The 20885-nt window shown below is 36.9% G+C and overlaps 1 long non-coding RNA gene across 2 annotated transcripts in view; it reads right to left on the reverse strand.

Annotated features, from left to right (window-relative positions):
• Positions 1-20885, reverse strand: part of LOC128853005 (uncharacterized) — a 57094-nt gene that overhangs the window by 17139 nt on the left and 19070 nt on the right. For both annotated transcript variants that reach the window (XR_008451190.1, XR_008451189.1), the window contains exon 4: positions 3687-3810. This is a non-coding gene — a long non-coding RNA (uncharacterized LOC128853005). The remainder of the gene's footprint in view (positions 1-3686; positions 3811-20885) is intronic.

Raw genomic sequence — 20885 nt, forward strand, 5'->3', positions numbered from 1 at the left:
AAATTACAGCAGTGAAAACACAGAAAATCCATTGAAGTCCCTTATTTGGATGGCTATTTCTCATGCTATTACCTATGTTTACAGAATCACTATCCTAATTTTATCATTATTTAGTTGTGCTATAGTAAGTCCAGAGACTTGACTCAGGCGACTCTGCTAGGCAGTGTTTGAACAGACTCCATGTGGCATTCCCTTCTCAAAGCAACCAGGGAAACCAGGCAAGTAACAACAGAAAAGTAGTAACTTCAAAAGGTGTTCATATAGGGAGTCAAAGGTTTTAGGCCTGAATATAGAATCAAATGGATTTTGTCCTTAAAAAAGGGCTTTTCCCCTATTGCTCATTTCTTCTTTTTCTGTTGGATTTCATCGTGAAGACACAAAGCTGAATTTGCAAAATCACAGCCGTTTCCATGGCAACAAGAGTATGATGTTATGATGTCCACTGTTGGAGAAAACAAAACAAGCAACCGAGCTGTTTGGATAAGGAAGGAGTAGGGGCACTTAATAACCTTAAAGACGCATTTCTAAAATCATTACTTGTTGGTGTCATATCCATTCCATAGACACATACTACCCTTTTCCCTCTCAGGCCATTCCTTAAAGAAGTTAAAATGATGAGTTAAAAGGCCGACCTAATAAACAGTAAAGTCAACAGAAAATCTGCTGCTGTTTTTGGGGAACTGGATTGGACAAGAAAGCATGAATATGACCTAGGTAAAGTAGCTATAGAATAACTCAATACCATGTGATTTACCCAGCATCATGTACTAGATCTCTTAATGATTTGTCATGGGACTGATGAATGACAGAATTCTTGTCCGATGTTTTAATAAATAAATGTTTAATAAATTACAATCTAACTTTAACATTCTACTGACTCTTCAGGTTTGCATCTGCCCAATAGGATGAATTCTACTTAGAAACAGTGAGTTTCTGTTTTCCTTCGGAGATACAATGCTTTTCAGTGTTATGGGGTTAAATTTAAAATTTGATTCAAAGTTCAAGATTAAACTCACAGTGAAGTTTGAAATAATTAGGATAAGAAAAAAAACAGAGAAAAAAAAAAACTCTGCTTCCTTACATTAGCAACTAAATTGACTGTAAAATTTTTGTAGAAGTATAAATAATATCTTTAAAACTATGGAACTCTGTTCTGCTGCCATTGAAGCCAATGGAGATTTTGTTTCAATCGTCCTCACTGTCAGGTTTATATTTTTAAAACATTTTATTATAAAGAGATATATATTTTAAAAGTGCCCCTTTGATAAACGGCAGCAGCAGAATGGAATCTTTGAATAAGCTCTTTGAAGCCTGCAGTTTTATGAGCTCAGTGCCTTCAGAAGCTTCTAAAGTAGTTATAGACAAATGGAGACAGCTAAGGCTTTGCACGCTTGCTTCAAACATAAGTGAATGACTAACATAAAATTGTAGTGGCCATTAAAACTTCAAAGGAGAAGTGTGACCTGAATATTACTTGTCATAGCACAGGATTTGTTACTAGAAGATCTGAACTTTTTTAATTATAGTATCTCCACCAAATGCCAAGATCATGACTTAGATAAATTACTCTGTCTCAAATAAAATTTTATTCCTGTGATTTCACTTTTGATACAGGTGAAAGCAAGCACTGACTGGATAGTCATACAATGTTGGCTTCCCCTCCCACTTCCAGCTAAATTTTGTCTCTATCTTGGTAAAGCTGCTGTCCCCATAATCTATTCTACCTTCTTCCTAACTCTCAGTGTCTTTGTTAAGAAGGCCTTTCTGCTGCAGCAGGCCATGAAATTTTCCTCTTTTCTTACAAATTCCAATTCACAACTCACTTTTTCCCCAGTATTTCTTGAGCTATGACCAAACCTTCTAGCCATTCTACAGACACAATCATACATATATTTAAGGTAATCAAGAAGATTAAGAATTCACTGTTCCCAACTCAGCTGTTGGTTATGTCCCCTCATTAGAAGTGCAGTAATTGTGTGAACTGATAAATCTTTGAAAAAACCTAGTGGTCTAGTAGTCCTGCATATATTTATCTTCCCATTCTTTGTCTGCTAGATGGCATTGGTTTCTTTGTCAAGTCCTGTTGTACCTCTTTTAGACTATAAGGTCCTCAAATGTAATGACTTCTTTAATTATATTAAAGAAAAACTTAAAAATATGTATATACGTGCAGTGATATTAGTGGTGTTAACATCTTAACAGTTATGCTTCATTCTCTGGAACACAATCAGAAACAACTAGAGAATTTGAATGACTGATCTTTATATATATGGAGAAAGAAAATAATCTAGTCATGTACAATTTCTGTAGGCTTCAGAACTAATCGTAACTTTTTTAGATCATCTGTTGTTGGATTCAAAACACATGACCTGTATTTTATCCTATCTAGAGTTGGATGGTTGAGTCCAAAAGTTATTGCTTACTACTCATCCAGAAAGACTGAAATAAATGTGGGAATGCTTGTTACTCATCTGGAAGGCTATGATTTTGAGAGACCAGTCAAAAGGAAATAGCAAACAAGATGTACAACAACTGCTATTGAGGGTGATGTTTGGTAGAGAATAGTCTAGGAACCACTGCCAGAGCCAAAACTAACTTCTCCAGAATCTGCAAAGCTTTCATTTTTACGTATATTGTTTAGAAAATTACATCACCCATGGTTGCATATATTGTTTTAAAGAAATACGTTAGGAAGTCAAAAGTATAAGATATATAAGTGGTTTTAAAGCAGAATTTAAAGCCTGATACTGCAGACTTCAGCTCCATTATTGCAGGAAGCTTTCAAAGTCAGCCAAGGGCTCAAAAAAGTTTTGAAATCTGCCATCCCCTATTTAGAAAATATAAACTCTCTTTAGAACAACATAGAACCCATTCATCTTCAAATGAATTCTTAGCCACTCCCATTAGCTGTAAGAAGCCTTTTAGCTTGCCAGAATATCTGCAGGAATGTCAGTCATAGATCTCCTAGCTACGAGCAATGATAAATGGATGCATTTCTCTTATTGTTTTAGCAAGCAAGGTTCTCTATAATTAGGAGAATTCAAATGCAGGTGCAATGGCATGAATCCCTAAAACTGATAAATTGTAGAGAAAAGTAGTTTAGGCAGAACACTCAAAAGACCAAGCTTTTCAACTATTTTATTAATATAGTATGTGGATCACAGCAGAAAGATGACTATGAGTTTGATAAGATGTAATGTAAAGTGAGGACTAATTATTTTATACCTGTAAAAAACCAATACTATGACTTTGAAATAGTTTAAAATTGTCCCATGTGCAACTCCTGATTATTGCATTGACATTAGATAATCCTTAAAACCAAGGTGCAAGTTTCAAGTCCATTGGTCAGAAACCGATCTCCAGATATAAAATAAATAATACATAGCAGAGACTTGAGTCCTTAAATCACATTCTCATCAGATTTAAAAAAAAAAAAAAGACATTTTAAAAAAGCAACAGTCATGACAGATATTCCATGAGGAAAAAAAAGCAACAGCTAGTAGCTTAGAGAAGCAAGGACAAGTAATTTCTGAAAAGTACTTTCATAGGGCAAAAGATGATGAAAGCAAACCCCGTGGCTAAGTTTTCTGAAAGTTCCTAGGTGAGAAGTAGGAAACGACTGCATGATCAAGGGAGATTTGTCTTCTTTGTAACTGTGTTTTCAATTTTGCAATCAAGAAGCTTACCTTTTCCTTTGCTAGAATTTCTGCATTATTTTCACAATTCAGTTTACGTAATGTCAAGAGTAAACTTAGATGAAACTGGCAATCATGGAATACATCATTGCTTCTCCAGAGAAACCGCAAAGCCCTAGAAATTAAACAGAAGTGAGCTTAATCACCCCTACCATACTGTGCCAGGAGGCAGTTTCATGGTTCTTATTTACAAATATCATCTTCAATCTGCTATAATAAATACAAACCAGTGATCTAGTAACATGAATGCAGCAAACAAATGGGCCACAATGTTGAGTCTTCTAAGTCTCATAGAAGACAGTAAGGCATCAAAAGAAAAGTTCGCAAAAAAAGCCCTAATAAATTACTGAAGATAAAGAGAATTTTCCAAGTAGTGATAACTCTTCAACGTCGCTCAAATGAGAATTTATTTGATGAAAGTACAGCTCGACATGCACCTATGCATTATAAATTAGGTTATCGCATTTTCACAGTTTCTCCATTACAGTATATTTGGAGTCACCTGCAGTCACTAGTCCAGCAGAAAGTGCTGAAAACATAAGAACTGCCATCCTGGACTGAATCAAAAGTCTCTTCTGTAGTTCAGTCTCCAGACAGTGGCCAACAGCAAACGTTAAGGGAATAGTAAGGATAGGGCAAATACAGACAAAGGCAAATTCCCCTTGGAATGTCATTGCTACTCTCTAAAAAAACACTTGGGGAACTGGAAGGGAAAGGAAATATGCACTCCACTTATTCATTGAATGTGTGCTTAAAAGAAGGTACGAACATCTTTGCAATTGGCTGATTATACACTTACATTAAAGGTTTTAAAATGCCAATAGTAGGCTCATGGAAATAAATTACCAGCCAGTAATGGTAAGCTTTTGCAGAACAAGCCTTTGAATTATAAATTCTTCAAGGAGTCCTTCTTCCTGACTGCAAGCTTTCTGTCATGCTTTTTTGTTTGTTTGTTTGTTCTATGGATAGCTCTCGGGGCCTGATCTCCTGGATGCTGTACTGGGTATAGAGCTGGAAGGACACAGTGAGAAGTATTCTGGTCTTCAAGAATTAGCTACAGGCTCACTCTCATACTCCAGTAACTTCTCTGGAAATCAGAGCATCAAAGACATTGCTGTAGCGTAGTATCTGCACTTCTTCTCCTCTACCCCACTCTGGCTACCGCTCTACACTACCCAGGAGCATGTTTCATTGGAGGCCTCTGAACAGACACTTGGCCATGTCTATGTCTGTCTCAGGGCATAACTGCAATGAAATTTTATGGGACAGGTAACACACTCCAAACCATTGCTTTCCAGAGGATCCCCATGGAGTAGAAGCAAGGGGCAACACCTGGTCTCTGGGCCTCACAGTCATCCAATTTATAGCCCTTTACATCTCCTTTCTTTTCAATATAGGAACCCAAGAAGAGGAGAAATAACACCACATTTCATTGGCATCATCTGTTGATAAGAAACAAGATTTTACCTTAAGAATATAATATATCTGAAAATTAATGAATCACAAGATCATTTGGAATCAGCTATCAGTCTCAACAATCTACTGACAGTTTTTGCCTTAATCACTGCTAGCAGAACCTCATTTTTAAAAACGTAGAAAATAACTGTGTTATTTCAATAATTCATCACTTGATGCACCTATTTACCTCCTTCTTCTTATGCTTGAAGAACAACTACTTCCACAAATCTCCATAATTAAAGGAATTTTCCATGGAGTTTCTTACTTTCCAGTAATGTGAAGACCTATCTTCCTTTCCTTCAACACTCTTTCAAACATTTCTCTATTCATTTAACAAAAATATGTACCTATGTCATGGGTGTTATATTTATATGTGTGTGTGTGTGTGTGTGTGTATATACAGACGCACAAATCCATAGTAAAGTAAATACAGACACATACAAATGTACAGAGATTGCTTGAGATGCCTGCTTGGGCCATGCACAGTAGCTTGTGTTGATGTATAATGAAGCACCACTAGACAGAACAGTCACTTGTGGCAGGTAGCTAAGAAATTTCAATAAAGTAAACTCTCAGTATTATCAAAATTATACATTTGGGGCTGTTAGCATGGCCTAGAAAAAGATGAGGACAGGCTCATCTCATTAAATGAGAAGAAATAGTGGAATTAGCTTGAATCTAATTACAAGCCACACTATCTAATGTAAAAACATGACTGTTTTTTCACTCCCATTCATTTTGGCTAGTAATTAGTTTTGGCCTCTAAAATGCCACCCTTTAATCATCCAAACACAGATGTGATTTGCCGTGCAATTTAATCTTGCTTTAATGAAGAACTAATGGACGCATCGCAAATTACTTTCCCTGTTGGAGAAAAATTCTATTTCCTGCTTTTCAAAAGATCAAGAGTATCTTGTGATAATAGCCCAAGCGGCCCTGGCAGCCTCGTCGCACAGAGCAAACAAGCTCTTTTACTCAACTCCCAATTCAATGGAGAAAAAGAGGCTACAATTAGCAACAAAGCAGGGGAAACGCGGCATTACAGCCGAATCACTTTCTGCAGCTCAACCCCCAGCAACCACTGCCTTGTTAGAGCCAGGTCTAAAGTGTCAGGAGCGAACAATGTGCTGTGATAAATTACTCTCTTCAAACAGCTGCACTGCTAATTTTCAATTATACACACAAATGGCTCTCAGATTGGAAGAAAATGGAGTGCATGGGGAGAACAGTAGTAGATTTCCATGTTTGTTTGGTGGTGAGTGTGGAGGCGGGAGAGTGACATCCTGAAAAGAAAGCTGTAGCATGTGGAGTCGGTATTTCAACACCAGATGATGAGCCCTCGCAAATCTTACAGAACCTGGTGGCTTCCTTTTCATATCTCTGCTAAGCGGATGGAGAAAAAGGAACAGAACCAGTTAGATCCAGTTTTAGTGCAAAAAGCTCTGACCATTGGCCACATCAGTAGCCTTGGCAGCAGAAGCAAAAGAGCTGAACAACTTGGAGACACAGGTTCAGATCCCAGAAGAACTGATTGCCTTTCTCAGCTTTTCAACAGAAAGACAGTGGATTCCATGTGTCTTTAAATGGGAGATGTACTGAAGTATGTGATCCCATAATTCTGTGTGGTAACTGATCATAAGACGTGTTCGGTAGCAGCACCAATTTCCCCATGATAAAGGTAAAACTGATCTCCATACAATCAACTACTGTACCACATCCTGATGCTGTTGGGTTCGGATAACAAATTCTACAGAACTTACTTGGGAAAAGGTACCAGTGAAAATAATTATGAGTTTTGTTTAAGTCATGATTCCTGTTTTCAAGTATTTGAGATGAAAAAGGCAATATGGAAGTTAGGATTGCTGTAAATAAGATGTGCCTCAGCTTCCACAAATTACAAAGAACTGATAGTGATTTTTTTCTTGCCTTAAAAAACTTCATTGTCCCATTGAAGTCAACAGTTATAATGGAATATGCCCTACATAACAAAGTCCTCATTGATGGGAAACTAGTAATGGAACTCTACAAAACTGAACAGCTTGCACCGAGACAGAAAAATAGGTTCAGAACAAATTTTGCAGAAAAAGGAAAAATGTAGCTGTTTTTCCTTGCATTGTTTTACTTGACCTTAATTTTGATGAATGACAGCACTGGAAGGGAGGCAGGGATTATTTATGATCTTTTTTTTTTATCTGCCCCAACAGAGATAACTTAAAATCTTTCTTTAAGATGTGATTCTTAGATATCATGATTCGATTGTTGTTATCAAATTTGATGTCTGCAAGGTAAACATTTCAAATCCTTTTAAAATCTTGGGCATTTTTTACATTTTAATAAGACTAGAGAGAGAAAAAGCAATTTTGGCTGATGGGAGAAGGAATCTACAATTTGAAAATGGCAATATGTTGCCTCAACCAATGACAAGGTTCCTGAAGGTCTTTATCTGTAGTACAGTGTCAGCCATTTGCCAAAAAGGCAACTGAACAGAGCTCTCACCGAGGCACAGGAGAGAGAGAAGCCCAGTGTGCAAACAGAACCATGCAAAGGTAGATTCTCAACAGCTGTGAGTTACTGTAGTTCCTTTGATTTCATTACGAAGCAACAGCACTGCAATTTACATCCTTTAAAGTTCTGGTTCATGATGTTTTCTCTTTGCACACCTTCATTATCGTCATACTATAAGTTAAGAGCGAGTTTTGAAACAGATTGTATGGTAATTGCAAAGTCCATAGCATCCCTGAAACAGTCAAATATGACATACGTTATTAAAATGTTTATGGAAAGGGTTGCCAAAGTCATCAGATTTGTTTTACAAATAGCTATCATTTCAAATGAAATGGGCAAAAAAAAATCTAGTTGATTTTAATACTTTTCAGCCTTTTTTTCTACTTCCAATAAATGCTAACATTGTGTCTCCTAATTATAAAGCGCATTACCATACAAAAAGGATTATTTTTAAATTTAAAAATGCCAGTCACAATTTAAAATTACTTTTTGCAAATATGGTTCCTCAGAGAAGCTAAAGAGAGAAGAGAAAATAAGGGGGGTTGGAATGAGAGGGGGAGAGAGAGAGGATGCAATATTGAATTGTAACAAGACACTTTTATTTTTTTGCTGAAGTGGGATTTCACTCCCTCTAGTTTATAATCGTTACAGAAATTTAAACCTCAAACCATTTCAGTCCAAGCTTATACTAAGCTTGTTAGTGGTTTCTGATGCTGCATATGATAGTGCTACAGCATTACCATAAATCAGCAGAATTAACTATGATCTTCAGAAGCATGCCTGAAAGTGGGTGACAGAAGTCTGCAATTTGGTGCTCTGAATATTATGATAACATTCTATATTAAATGTTTATAATCTACTTAGAGCTGAGCTTCAAGTATATTTTATATTTGTGCTTTACCCAATATTAGAAATCATGGGCTATTGCAGCTTTCCATGCCTATGTTGTTTGTAATATCCAAAATTAAAGAAAATATAAAAACACAAGGTGAGCAAGTTTGTTTTCCTACCAGTGCAATGTTATTAATATTAAGAAGTTAAAGTTTACCTACAGGTTTGAAAATTTAAATGCACCTTGCAATAAATATACTTTACTCCTTTCCATTCATATATAAATTAATCTACAGCACTGACCGGATTTCAGAAACTCCATCGTAATACAATTTACAAACTCTCTGCTGGTATTGGAGATACAGACTCAATTTTCCTTCCAGTCCTCATAAAAGTAACATATCTAAATTATTCATCTAAGAGTAAATAACGATGATGATTTGCAGGGAATAAAATCACAAACTCAACAGTTTTGATAGCCAGTACAAAAATCAAGGTTGCCACATTACACAAAGAAATGTTCTGATCCTAAGCAAGCACGATCCAAAAGTTAAAAAAATAGCACTGGCTGTACTAGGCAGGGGATCCCATTTACTCCCTATTCCAATTGCTATGCTCCTGCCTTAAAAAAAAAAGAATTGGAGTAGCTAGTATTTTCTTACATACATATATAATTACAACTGGCAGCAGGATGTACTTTTATCAAAATGCCTACTGACGAATACAATAGTCCTGCTGCATAAACAGTCTTGTGAGACAACGAACGATATCCTCACTAACACAAATCAATGTACCTCTGTGCATCCTCGCAAAAGTGGGTTGAATTTGCACCAGCTGATGATCTACCTTCATGACTTTTCAAGTAATTCTGAGCACGAGCTACAAAACAATGCTGTTTTGATTGTTGAAAATTATGGTTAAGAGCAGCCTAGTTCAAATTTAGACTACCAGAAATATGAACTGAGTAGGGGAACCTGCATGTATTTTTTCTGAAAGGACTACATCCATACAAAAAAACATCAGCAGGCTGAAGTTACTGTGCCAGTTACCAGAGATGGAAGGTGAGACAAGGATACATGACAAATTTTATTGTGTAACAAGATGATTTAATCCTGATTTTTTATAATTAATGGACAAGAGACGCAGAAGGTAACAGGTCCTTCACTATTTCCACACCATCTTTAGGCCCCAAATTACTGACCATCTGCAGAGACAAATGGCAAACAGAACCAAAATGCAACCTCCATAGCAATGAGTCCTATGTTCTCGTGCACACCCAGACTATTAGCACCCTGCCCATGTGTTTTTACACACAGCTCACTAGGCAGGTTACTGGACCAAGAGAGATGTAAGGAGTGTGTCACATTGGGGGCTGCTCTAAAGGCTGCAGGGCAGCAGACACGAGTCTCAGCAACTCAGTCTTTCTGTAAGTAAGCACTTTCACAGCTTGCATCAAGTTGTTCAGTATGTATGGGGCTTTTTCTGATCTCAGAACTGACCTCGCTTTGCTGCTGGAAAGATACAAAGAACACCAAACAACACAAAATATTTGTTAAAATATGGGAAGAAAAGGGAATGAAAGGTAAATATGTCAGAAAATTGAAAAGTAATATGCAGTGACTTGGCTTGGTAACTGATGAAAAGGAAATTATCTTCTGCAAAGATTGCTTCATAAATTCTAACAAGGCACCAAGACCACCTATTGATCTGTTGTGTAAGTGCTGGTTGCGCAAGCTAGAGCTGCCTTGGAGACAGCCTAGCCAGCTTTCCAGTCTGTCCAGTCCCCTGGTTCTTCCACCCCAGGCACACCCCACACCTGCCTCTAATAGCTGTGAAATTTTGTCTGAACTTTTCTGCTACTTACAGTGTTAAATGTCAGCCACAATAAATCTATGTATCTGCCTAGTCCATGAGTCTTCAAGATGAATTGTGCTTGAAAATAGGGACAAGTCGATATAGCAACAGCTGTGGATGAAGTTTTCACACATATGTATCATAAAGTGAAAAAGAACATTGTGCCTTCTCCTTCCTTAAAAAGAGTATGGTTTATAAGCAATGTATTTCATATTTTGTCTCCCCAATATGCTCTCCTCTCCCAGCCCAGATTTCCTGCCTGTGCCTTACACTCCCCACTGGAAACTGCACACAGACGCCTATGGCTTCTGCCCAAATGGGCTTGATTTTCTCTTTCTAGAGCCGTACATGGTTATTTTGCTGTGGTTCAGTACAGAAAGATGAACTATACCAACAGGAAAACAAACACACCCCATAATATATGGGAGGTAAAAAAGAAGAAAATGCAACCTGTTATTCCATTATTTTAGTTCCCATATATACTGTTTTGAAGGCTCTTTACATTTTATTTTTTTAACTCAGGATACAGTGAAGTGCAGATGGACACTCCAGCAAGTTGGTTTGCTGTAAGTTTTATTAGAGCTTTTAAGTTTCTTTAAGCTGCAACGTTTTCCAAGTGAAGGACGAGAGCAGGGATTTACCCTCATGACATCCACTGGAATATATTTTTTGTGCTAGTATGAAGACTGCGAATTAGCATTTTGTGATGTTCCTGAAATTAGAAGCCCCATGAACTAACCATTTTATGATATTTATGCTTTGCTTCATAATGCATTCTCCACAGATGAATCAAAGGGCCAAATGCAGTTGCTGTTGTGAGATAATAAAGCATGAAGTGGTGTGTTTGGAATTAAATTTACATAAGACGAAAGATGGTGGGAAAGTTTATGATGACAGTAACAATCGGTGAGCATACCACGGTGCTGGCTTCTCAGAAACTGCTCAACAGAATACCACATCATGAGCATGCATAATTAAAGTGGTATCTGGGGATTCAATCTGTTTAAAAAGGAAGAAGAAAAGTTGTCTAATATTTTCCTCAGTTTTATGATCAGAGCTGAGCTGTGTCTAGGACCTGGATGAGAGTTATTTCCCCAAAATAGTCTTGTAATATTGTGTAATTTGCTGGTTTTGTGTTTGCCTCTCTCTCAGTGATGTGTGTTATAGTTAGCAGAGGGTCTGTTGGATTAATCTAGGCAGAATCCTGCTCAGAGCTCCTGCATTCAGGTGAACCCACAGTTTCAGCCTTTGACTTTCCACCTTTCTAATCCATGAGTGAAACAGTCTTGTGTCCCTGACTACTTTATGCTGCTCCAGAAAGTCACTGGAAGGAGGCAGCCCCTACCTTGCAGAATATAGTCATTGCAATTGCATAATACTGTGATATAGGGACTCCTGCCTGTCCCATTGCCCAGTGCTTTATGTGCCCTCAGAATGGAAAAGCACATGGCAACAATTAGTGTCATTCACATATTCAAAGTACTTCACAGATATTAATAAATTAGTATCCCTCTTACCCTCACATCATAGGTTGTAGCTCATCCTGCTAGCACCCAGGGGAAACTGAGGCATGGGGAATTTAAAATGTTTCAAAACTAGCTTTTGCTTTCTGGAACATGGGAGACATCTGGCTTTTAAGACTTTGCACATCTGCAGTTTTAAGCGGAAATGATTTTCAAAGCATGTAAATACTAAGGCAATTAGACATTCCTTCAAAAAACAGGTGACACCACTCCTCCAGCAACACTTCCACCTGGGATCATGTGCCACTTCGGTGGAAGAGGCAAGACTGGAATTTAGGATTTCTCAATTAAATCTATTCAGCCATAAAACCTACTTAAAATAGTCATTGTTATCTAGGATACTTTTCAGTTCCATTCCTGATTGTGCTGTAGCCATCTGCCAAAGAAGAGGAAACCATAAAGACCACAGCAAGACATTTCCACACAGAAGATGGCACCTCTATATAGTGGCCAGTGTGAGGTCTTATCAGCCCAAGGTGACAGCTGTAAGAATCATGACAAAATTTAGAAATTAAACTTCTGAAAAGTTTTAAGTAGTATCAGTTGCCACATGCTCAGTTTTTCTGAAGTGAGCAGCACTAAATTCCTCTAGAGCCTGAAAGCATATGTAAGGGCGAGGAGTAAGTGCCTATTGCTCCCCCCCCAGCATGCGCTGAACCACTGCTGACTGGGGATGGCATGCAAACAATGATTAGAGAAGAGGTGGAGAGGAACTCACACTTCCAAGGAGTTTGAAAAACCCAGTGCTATGTTCAAGTCACACACAAGCTCCACGGTGAGGGTTTTATGGCCTGAATATTGTCATCAATTATTATCCTGTGGACAGTCTCAATCGAGGATGGGCATCATGAGAGCGCATCAAGACACAGTTTGTAACCTCAAAGTATAAAATTAGAAAAGGGAAGGGCTTCCTTTGGCCGATGAGACCAAAGGCAGACTTTTTCACCCCACGCTCAGGTTACACAACCTTTAAGATGACGACAAAACCTTACATCTTACCCATTAAGGTCTCACTGAGTTTCAGAACACTCTGAAGTTGGAAAATATCTTCATATGTATGTTTCTTAAAGAGATTAGAAAGCAGAACTCTAGTTAGCTTTTGTCTGTCTGTTTTGCTGAGGGTATTATTCTAAGAGCATGCAGGAGATGAATGATCAACACTGAAAACCTTGACGCTTCTTTAAATGCCTTATTTTCATTTTTTAAGAAATATGACAGCAAGAATTAGTACTGGCTCTTCTATTTCAATAATGGTAGTCATGTTGAAATGACAACAAACATCATTACATTTACATGCACATTTATATAGACAAAAATTGTCATTACTTATTTTGGTGGAACATTTTATAATTTGCCCTATAAACAAATAAAATCTCTATAAGCTGTTTTTAGCCTTCAGCAGTATGTCAACACAAGCAACTTAGAGCTAGACTTACTGACACTTACTGAAAAGTATCTCCTTCCATTTTTTAAATGCTTAAGATTAAAAACATAGTATTTATTTTTCAGTTTCTAATAATAATACAGTGAAAATACTTTTTGATTGCTGGCTGAAAATAAGAAGCAGATGGTTAAATGCCCTCAGATGTTGTATATTTAAATGAAAATAGGGGAAAAATAAAGACATACCCATGTGCATGTTTTGACTTCAATGTTCTAATGAGGTAGGAAAAAAATTATGACAAAAAATAAGATGCAAACTGAGAAAAGAGTACACCTTCTTGTAGTCCGTTTGCAACAAAAAAATATTCTAATGTTCTTTCACAATATTATCCACTTGCTCTGTTCTCACCTCTGTCTTTTGTCTATGCCCTAACCACTGTTATAATCTACTTAAGTACTTTGTACTACCCTACAGAAGTCTTATGGATAAGGCCATAAATGCTAGAGCAATTTGTCTACACACCTGTTAAGCATCAAAGGTAAATGGGAATATTGCACAGGAAAAAACATTTCCTAGCACTGAAGGAACTGGCTTTCCTAAGAGTTACTTGTTTGAGTGTACAATTGGATAATGGCAGAAAACTCACAGATGGCTATGCAATAGCAGGACAGAGCTCACAGGACCACGGTGCAGGTCTTCCATAACTAATACTGGATTGAAAATAAAGATAACAAAAGAAGGAGATCAGCTAATTAAGCTATAGAAGGCAGCACAGGAGCAAAGTAGCTGTTACATTTGGTTTGTCCTGAAAATTTTTCATGGAAGGAGGTCTTGGATCAGCTTTCCAGAGAATGTTTGGGCAGAGAACCTAACTTGATTTAAGATGGAATTTCAGACATTTATGATCAGAATTATGTGACACATCTGTCACTGCAAGAAGTAGAAATAGTGGTGTAAGGTGCTGTGGATAGCCCTGTCCTATGTTTCTGTGCTGGGTGTTAGCATCATATAGAAATTAGCACTGGCCAGATCATGGGATAGGTCCAAGATGACACAGAATGGAGAAGGGCTGATCTGGAGTGAGAACATAAACCTGTCCATATATTTCATCTCTCCCATGCTAGCAGGAGCCAGATCTGAGCAGATGGTGGTAAAATGTCTGCACACCTCCATCCAGATGTTTCAGGGGTTTTATATTTCTTCTGTTATTTCTTCCCTCCTTTACGCAGAGCTAACAGTCGCAAGAGATTGCAAAAGGGAAGGACTTTATAACCAGAATTCATGTGAAGAGCCTTGCAACCCATCTGCTTGAATGTTACCATTTGAATTCTAAGTATTATCTTTCAATACACTACCTGAGTCCATGTCCCAACAAACTCTGTTTCTGTTTTCGTTGAGTAAAGGCTGAAGGAAATCTATTGACTTCAGCAGAACTATTTTGCATTTGCATCAGCATAGCCAAGACCAGCGTTTTCACCTGAGAAGAGAAATTACGGTTCTCTTTAATATCAAGTTTGTTTTCAGTATTGGTTACAGTGGGCCAAACTCTGCTTTTTAAGCAGAGCATTATATACTCGGATTAGCTTTGCTGAAGTAAACATAGTCATTCTACATTTATACCCATGCAGTTTACCTGAGGATTTTATTTTCCTATTTCTTAGGGCTTTTAGTAGTCAGGATAGCTGTGTAAAAAGTACTGACTATGGAGGACAATATAGACTTCGCTATCAGAGTAAACCAAGAAAAAAGTCATGGAATAGAAAAAAGTCATGTAAGTGTGACATACATGAGTGCTGATACAAGAAACTGAATAAGCAGCTGAAAAACATCTGGACACAGTCACCTCACATGGGCCAGGGTTACAAAGGACGCCTATCTCTGTCATATGACTTGGGCCAGTGTTATTGGTTCCAACAACACAGTCATATCTTCCTTCTTTTTTTGAAATTCAAATGTGAACAAAATATATTGCCAACTACAAAGAATCCATATAAACTGGTACAACCCATTAAAGAAGTAGTTACTGCTACCTCCCGGTAGCTGTTACTCTTGCTTCTTGAATTAAAAAAGAAAATAAAACAGAGTTTCACTTTGAGACAAACTATCCAGCTGTTCCCTTATTCTCACTGTAAAACACTACATAATGTTAAACAGTAAACAGATTCAACATAGTCTTTTATTCCATCTCCCTGACTCAGAGAAAAATACTGTGCAGCAAATGCCATTTATTGTTAAACAAAGTGTAAGAGTGGAAGAAGGTCTTATGGACAATGTACCTTTGGGTATCATAATTAAAAGAAAAAACTCTTAAAAGAGTTTTAAGAGTCAAAAAAAGGAAAGTTCCATTTGGTTATTTCAAATGGTTGTAGCATATTGTTACTGTTTCAAAGTACTTTGAATAATATGTGCATAGATCACAAACGTATTTCTGTGAACAAAGAGTGAAAATACAGCAAGTAGAGAAATATGTGGTTTGTTTATCTCATCATTTAGTTTAGACTAACATGTACAATACATTTATTTAGTTTCAGTGTCTGAAAGTGATGCAGGTGATAAGGCAGGCATATACAATAGATATAGTATCAGTGGGTGAAATAATATGAGGAATCATTTAGGCAGAAGCTTTTTCGTAATCTTGGGGAAGAGTGAGGGAAATGTAAAATTAAAACACATTCTCACCAGGAGAAAAAAAAAATCATTTAAAAGCTTGTCATAAATGAAAACAATTTACTTGTACCGGTGTCCTTAAGTGCCACAAACTCTTCTGCTTCTGCCGCTACATTCTCTAATGATATTACTGCATATAGCACATCTCATCTAATCTGTTAGTAAAATCCTAAAGTCACTTATGTCAGTCTCTAATGCAAGCCAAATGAGTCTTCCCAGTAATAAGAAGCTTCGCAGAATTAGTTTTCGTTTTGCAGAAAATTGCCATTGGGGCTGGCACTTTTATCTAAAAATTTCACTCGTGCATAAGCAAAAAACTCATATATTATTTGGTTACATTCCATCAGTATGAGAAATAACATTGTGAGAATTCTATGCATGCTAATGATATATAGAAATCCACCTGCTTTCAGATAAAATGAGTTTAATTTTCTGTTGCCCACTGCCTGGTTGGCCTTTCATAAATTACTTATGCACAGCTATTATTAAAATAGAGGGAAAGCAAATTAGAAAGTCCTCATATCTCTCCACTGGATTTAACCAAGGCAGGGCTGTGACAGCTAGAGTCAGCGTTTTTGAAAAAATTCTGCTCTCTTGAAAATTTTTGCATCTCTATACAATTCTATGCCACTGTTGTAAATGTTCTGACCTGCCTTCTTACCAAATTAACCTAAATCCTTTCTATTTTTCAACATTAATGGAATCCTCTAGAGTCCTGCTGATATATATTAAAATATATTTATTGGTTAATTTGAATTCCAGCATTTTGTACCTCATTTCCCAGTACTTCTGTTATATCTGAGCAGCTTGGAGCTTTAGCATTAGAAACTTACAAATTAAGATAAATACATCTGACAATTATCAGATCAAAACAACTTAACTTTCATTGGAATATATGATTGCAAATTTCCCTTCCTGATGAAAGAGAAAATGAGGACTGTCTGCTTGAAACAGTTAATTGGATTTGAAAGTACTGTACGTTTCAGCAATCGGTGCAGCTTTTGGTTGGTCAATGACTACTTGACCTCCTGGTTTTCCAACAGACAATTGGTTTTCATTTCTTGAGGGTCTTTTAAGTCCATAGTTCATGGTGACTTTAAGTTTAATTTTCTGTTAATGATATTATTTTGCTCTTTTAAGATAAAACTTCCTTGTGATGTGCTGAGCAGCAGTGGCAATCCCATTAATGTGTGAGGAAGGACACCTTCGCAAATTACATTCTTTTAATATTGTCTGTATTGTTACGCTATTTCTAAATGTAATTTTAACACTTTGGGTTTGTATTTCACGTGCATTTAAACTGACAGCTACTCTGCTCCTTGCAAAAATACAAATATAAAAAAAATCAAAATGCCATTGTGGTCACCTGCCCAGTCAAAGCTCCCTTTTAAGCAACTGGGTCCTGATTCTAATCAACTCCTGGTTTAATGCCTTCCACTTGGGTAGCCTGACTCCTGATTACAAGTGGTGTGGGTTACTTTGGGCCAAGGACATGCCCTACAGGTTTCAGGCTCAATCTCTCCATTTTCAAGCCCATTAAATTTGCATCCGTACCATATAATAGTGCATTAAGCCTATCCACACAGCAGGCAATTTTCTAATGCTAACAACAATTTTGTCCATTGCTGACATCCACAGTGCTTTGCTAAACCCAGCCAATCAATGCTGGCATTGCTAACAAGAAGGCTCTGCAGCTCTTACACTAAACCAGCTTTCCGAGCGACTTGAAGCAATTATTTTGGAGGTTTTCACTAAATTTACATAAAATTCATATTTATTTGTTAATAGGTATTATTTTATTTCATATTGTATTCTCAAAGGGATCTACAGACATATAATGTTGGCCAGCTTTCAAGCTGTTGTTTCACATTAGAGCCCTGCAAATCTAGCGGGTACCTGCCACCAAGGGGGGCCACTCTGTTCTTCCTCCACTTCCACTGTCCCAGCTCCCACAGCGAGGCAGGACACAGAAATAAACCAGAAATAAACAAAAACCAAAAGCTAACACTTTTTTTTATAAGGTTAGTTTTCTGATAGTTGAGTTTTCCTGGCTTAGCAGGGAGCTGAATAAATGCCAGAGTCAGGTAACAGAGGGAGAGAGCGTATTGCTGGCAAAGGGAAGGGGGAGCAGACAGTTCTCTCAGGCAGCAGGTGTCTATGAGACTGGCTTAGGTATGATGTGAAATCAGTTTCCCTGTCTCTCCTCAGTGATTCCTGATGTTCAGTAGTAGTTGCTAATGAGGAGACTGGTTCTGTTCATTAATTTACATTCCTACATATGTAGCTCTACAAAAATAGGTAAGTCAAACATACCTTGTGCAAGGTATGTCATGGATCTCTAAAATTTTACTTGGATAGGGCATGCAATGAAAATGCAAACAAATGCACATAGTTTTCACTGGATTCCTAGCAAAAAGTATTTTTTCAATTGCCTAAAATACTTCTCAAATTGGTTCGTAGGTACACATCCAAACTTTACTCTCTACTATACAAATTTAGAAGTCTCAGAATGAGTCACATAAAACTTGAAATCCTTTCTAATATGAAACATCCTAAAATTTTTTTACCTACTAATTTTAGAACATACATATTTTCTCTTGTCTCTTACAGTTCTGTTATTCAATCAAGAGGACAGGTGGGTAACTGATTAAACACCAATTTTTACCAATATCAAAAACATTTAAAATTTCTTTACTCAGCTTCTCCAAAATTATTCATTTTTTTAGCTACAAATACTGTTAAGAGCTACAAAGAGTGTTAAATTTGTCTCTTATTTTGAGACTGTACTTCTCAACGGTCTCCAGAGTTAAAACTTTACAACCACCACCTTCCACCCTTCAATGGCAATTGAAATTCACATGAATCCAGGAATGTTCTTTAATGGAACATATATGTTGCAAAATTGTGATAAAACTGTAAAAAATAATGGGTAGGGCGTAATACTGAGTTTCATACATAACCATGCATATTATAGGGCTGAACACTTGACTGAAATGCAACGTACAAAACATTACTGCTATCCACAATATCAGATTATTCCTTGCAGTTTCCTATCCCTCCTGGAAATTCATGTCTGTAAATCATATCATACATTTTGACATAACTTTTACCCTATGCAGTCAAGGCCTAGGTAGTTCATCTAGAAGGGCTTAAGGGAATACATATTAAGCAAAGGCTTCAGACACAGTGATACAAATCACCTGTGATGAACTACTGTAATTTATAACTTATATTATGGGAATAGATAGAAATTCTGGTCAGGATCCCACTGTGATAGATGTTAGAAAAACAGAAAGAAAATACCATCCTTCCTGCCACAAGTTTGCAACCTAAATGTTAGTTGTAGGCACATCTGTGTGTATAATGCAATATGCTACACAAATAGCTTGTAAGAAACCCATAGACTGAAATACATTCTCCTAAAACAATGACAGATAATTTTGAACAACAGTGGGCAATTGCATAAAAAAAATAAAAAAATCAAAAAGATCTGTTTCCAAACTGTTCCTGAATACAAAAATTATTCACTTTCTATAACTTACCCAGATGGAGTAGACAGCAATAAGTAAAAGCCTGTCATGAATTAAAAAGCATTCTGAATATAAAGAACACCAAAAACTGTGACTTCTTTCTGTGCCCTCTCAAGTACAGAACGTCCTGTGCACTAGTAGAGGACATCCTGTGCTTTAAGACTGTTGAAATGCTATAATTAAAGGTCTGTCAGAGTTTCCATTAAATCCCTGATTTTCAGGGTTTAATTAATAATAACAGTGAAAATTAATGTGAGTAGAATTAAAGCCACTGTCATAGCTCTACTGCATATTAATTCCTGATTTTAAGTCTCTACAACATGTGGGACTGATCCAAATTCCTCTCTTCAGGCAAAACTCCTATCACAGGGGAATGTCTTTAAATGTAAAATTCCTCATTGGAGACAGCGGGTATTTGTCTGAACATAGCGCAGTCAGGCTTGGAAACATCTCTAGCATTTATATGGTAAGTTAAATGAACATTTCAGAAAGACAAGCATTACTGAATCACTAAAAGTTACACAAGAAATATGTTAAGCATAGATCTAACCTGGACATCCTAAACCCCATGAACATTCAGAACTCTTCAGTCAATTCCCTCCCATCTATTGACTCAATGTAAGTTTATGCATTTATTTTTGAAATATTACTATTCTGAACTACTTCTAATGTTTGCTAAGTAAGAACTAAGGGATTGTCCCCATAATGGAAGGTGGAAAATATATGTAGGACTGGGAAATGGGCTTTTTCTGACGGCATAAGAGCAAATCAGATGTTCCATTACTGAAACAAAGGCTACTGGCATTTTGGATTTGGGTGCAAATAATTTCAAACATAGAACTTTCCATAAGATTACTCCCTGAAAATAAACACTGGTATCTCACCATACAACACAAGGAAATTTAATCTTTGGCATAAAAGGATCAAATAAAACTACCTCAGTGTGGAAGTCTAGAGAGGGACCTGGCAGAATACTAGAGGATATTAATTTCTCTTCGAAGTAAATAGTATTACAGCTGAAAAATGTGAAAGCATGAAATTTTCTCAACACTGCTGTGAGAAACAGACACAGAAATACCAGACATATGCAAAATACTACAGTGAAGGGTGGAGAGAAAATGTTCAGAAGTTGTTAATAATATTTTGTTTCACATAAAAGCACCTATTATAAAATACACATTTTTTTTTCCAGGTTACAAACTAATTGCTGGCACTATTTTATCTAACATTAGAAACCTATGTTGTAGCATAAACCTATATGACACACTTCTGTGATTTAACAGAGAAAGAAAGGTTGAAAATTATTTGCTGTTAGGTCTGCTAAGTAGGTCAAAGAAGTTAACAGGTAAAAAATCATCATGTTATAAAGAAAAGTGGGTATAGTGCTGAGCACTATGAAAAAAAGTCCACCCAATTAAAAATTCACATTACATCATAA

This window comes from Cuculus canorus, chromosome 9 (assembly GCF_017976375.1).
Source record: "Cuculus canorus isolate bCucCan1 chromosome 9, bCucCan1.pri, whole genome shotgun sequence".
Taxonomy (NCBI): domain Eukaryota; kingdom Metazoa; phylum Chordata; class Aves; order Cuculiformes; family Cuculidae; genus Cuculus; species Cuculus canorus.